The sequence below is a fragment of the Dipodomys spectabilis genome, unplaced genomic scaffold (assembly GCF_019054845.1).
Source record: "Dipodomys spectabilis isolate Male_0828 unplaced genomic scaffold, ASM1905484v1 ptg000474l, whole genome shotgun sequence".
NCBI classification, from domain to species: domain Eukaryota; kingdom Metazoa; phylum Chordata; class Mammalia; order Rodentia; family Heteromyidae; genus Dipodomys; species Dipodomys spectabilis.
This window is the reverse complement of record NW_024871151.1, coordinates 137,032-140,562: the sequence shown is the minus strand read 5'-3', so window position 1 is coordinate 140,562 and position 3,531 is coordinate 137,032. Positions and strand designations below refer to the sequence as shown.

The following is a 3,531-nucleotide window of genomic DNA, read 5'->3' as shown; positions in this document are numbered from 1 at the left end:
CCTGGCTTAATTCACTTAATATAATTTTTTCCATGTCTTTCCATTTCCTAACAAGCTGGGTGATGTCATTCTTTCTGATGGAGGCATAGAATTCCAGTACACACACACACACACACACACACACACACACACACACACACACACACACACACACACACACACACACACATTTTCTTGATCCATTCGTTTACTGTGGGGCCTCGGGTTCTGTTCTGTATCTTAGCTTTGGTAAATAATGCTGCAATGAACATAATTTTGCTGGTAGTTTTAGTATGGTCTTGTTTGTGATCAAAATGGGATTGCTGGGACTTAGGGGCGCTCTATTGTAGTCTTTTGAGGAACCGCCATACTACTTTCCAAAGTATTCGAACAAGTTTAAACTCCCAACAACAATGCATTAAGGTTCCCTTCTGTCCACATCCCCTCCAGCATCTGTTCTTTTAAAAATCTAGAATGCTTCACGAAGTTGAGTGTCATCCTCAGTCAGGGGCTATTCTTCTCTTTATTGTTCCAATGTTAGTGTATGTGCTACTGAATTGAGCACAGAACATTTTTTATACATAAAGTGTAATTGATTTTCTTAAACTAGACAATTACACAAAAATTAAATTCAAAAGAATTATCGTGAAGCCGGGCGCTGGTGGCTCACGTCTGTAACCCTAGCTACTCAGGAGGCTGAGATCTGAGGATCGTGGTTCAAAGCCAGCCCGGGCAGGAGAGACCGTGAGACTCCTATCTCCAATAAACCACCAGAAAACCAGAAGTGGCGCTGTAGCTCAAGTGGTAGAGCGCTCGCCTTGAGCTGAAGAGCTGAGGGACAGCGCCCAGGCCCAGAGTTCAAGCCCCACAACCGACACACACACACACAAAAAAAGAATTGTCGTGAAATTTTAGAACCATGTATTTCTTACAAAAGAACACATTTAAGAATAAAGTCAAGTTTGACATGTCAAAAACAAAATAATACCAGATATTTGTTGTTCAACAGATGTGTAGGAGGAGGAATTCAATTATTCTGTACAAGGAACCTGCCATTATGAACACTATAGAAAGTGTTAAGGTTTGTTAAAAGTTTTAATGTTTTAAATATGTTTAATTTTGGGAATTTGCTCATATATGCCAAAATTAAGACTATTTAGCAGGTTGTAAAACTTTTTCATAAAGCATTTAAGATTCATGGTACATACTACTAAATATGTACATTTCAGAGTTTATAGAAACTTTACTAATGAGAAGTTGCAAAGTGTTTGTGTAAAGAAGCAGATTTGAGACATTAACTGCACAGTTTCTGTTAAATTTAAAGGCTTCTTTACTTTATATGTTAGTGAGGAACAAATGATGGTATAAGCCATATACAAATGATGAGATGAACCATAAATAATAATCTTAATAATAATAATAATAATAATCTTTAAAGGCTACTCATAGCCTATAAAATTCTTGTTGAACATCATAGACTTAGGCAGTTTTAAATGTACAGCAATATGAGAAAATAATAAATCGAATATGTAGTACATTTCAAATACTGGAAACAGCGGTAATTGTTTTTTTTATTTTATTAATCATTAATATTTATGTATTGGTTTTCCTTATTTGTAGTATTGTTTTCCTTGTTGTAATATAAAACAACTTTTTGTAAGTCATCATTAGGAAGTACTTTGAGAATGTTATTGGGATGGCCACACTGTTTTTTATAGGTATATGTGAATTTACAAAGAGCAAAATTAATAAGAACAAAATATTGATTAAAATTTTATCAATTAGAATCTGAATCAGGAGTGTTGATAAATGTCCACACCTAAAATCTTAGCCCTAGACTGAAGCACTAGTGTTACAATGTTGAGCACACAAAAGTGAGAGACTGTGTTTTGTTTTGTTTTTGTTGGTTTTGGGGCTTGAACTCTGGGTCCTGGGTGCTGTCTCTCAGCTCTTCAGCTCAAGGCTAGTGGTACTACTTGAGTCACAGCATCTCTTCCATCTTTTTCTGCTTATGTGGTGCTGAGGAATCAAACCCAGGACCTCATGCATGCAAGGCAAGCACTCTACACTGAACCACCCTCCCAGCACCTGAGAGACTCTGTTTTAAAAAATCATCTAAACAACATTTACTTTCTGTTTTGTGTTATATAATGAAATAAAGAATATCTTTTTATATTTTTGAATGGTCATACTTCTAAATTTATATTAAATTCAGCCACTTTATCCTTTTCAAAGTCATGTAATATCTCTGAGAGTTTGCTTCTGTAAAGATTGTTTTTGCATTGATAATTTATTCTGAGTCATTTTTATTTTTTATCAAAATCACTTTATATTTTATGGTTTTTTGTGTTTTTTTTAAGTGTGAAAATAACAGACAGAGAGGTTACAATTAAATGGGCAAGGTAATGAGTACATTTCTTATCAAGCATTGTTGCATACTCCTTTGTTTCTCCTTACTATCCCTTCCCATCTCAACCCCCTTACGTCCCATTTCCCCCTCTTCTTTCCCCCAACTAAAGTTGTAAAATTTGATTTTCGACATAATGTCTTGTATATCTCATTGTTGCAATGGATCCACCTGTATCCCTATTTAAAAAATTTTTCCCCTTCCCCTCCACAAATTATACCAACATCAAATACAGCGAAAACAGGGGTTATACCATGCGGGAGGGACATAAAAAGTAACAAAGAAGTCATCTTATAAATATGTTAGAAATAATTACAGAAAAGAAAAAAAATTTGAATTCTTATCATGGGGTTCACTTCACCTAACATCAACTTATCTAACAATTTCTGCATGTCTCAGACATACACTAGTAATTGCTAATAAGGGAAACCATGGGACCTATGTTTCTTTGGGCCTGGCTTAGTTCACTTAATATAATTTTTTCCAAGTTTTCCATTTCCTAACAAATGGGGCAATATCATTCTTTCAGATAGAGACATAGAATTCCATTGTGTGTATATACAACATTTTCTTGATCCATTCATCTAATGAGCAACATCTGGGTTGGTTCCATATCTTAGCTATGGTAATGCTGCAATAAATATATCTGTGTGGTAGCTTTAGTATGGTCTTGTTTGTGATCATTTCGGTAAATGACCAAAAGTGGGATTGTTGGGTCTATGTGGAGTCTTTGGAGGAACCTCCATACTACTTTCCAAAGTGGTTGAAAAAGATTACACTCTCACTAACAATGAAGTAAGGTTCCCTTCTGTCCACATTCCCTCCAGCATCTGTTGTTATTAGAGTTCTTGATTATAGCCATTCTAACTTGGGTGAGGTGATATCTCAGTGTTGATTGATTTGCATTTCTTTTATGGCTAGGGAGGTTGAGCATTTCTGCATGTCTTTATTGGTCACTCTCCTTCCCTCTTCAGAGAAGTTTCTCTTTATGTCTTTAGCCCACTTATTTATTGGGCAGTATTTTCTTTGAGTATTTGTTGTTGGGGGATTTAATTTTTTGATTTCCAGGTCTGTTTTAGATATGAAACCGTTTTCAGTTGTATGGCTAGTGAAGATCCTCTCCGATTCTGTGGGCTTTCTATTGA

General features: G+C 35.5%; 1 non-coding gene across 1 annotated transcript; it reads right to left on the bottom strand.

The window, feature by feature from the left end:
* Window positions 1-442: 442 nt before the first annotated feature.
* LOC122098323 lies at window positions 443-544 on the bottom strand. The gene has a single exon (XR_006145726.1). It is a non-coding gene; the product is annotated as a U6 spliceosomal RNA (small nuclear RNA).
* Window positions 545-3,531: the final 2,987 nt, after the last annotated feature.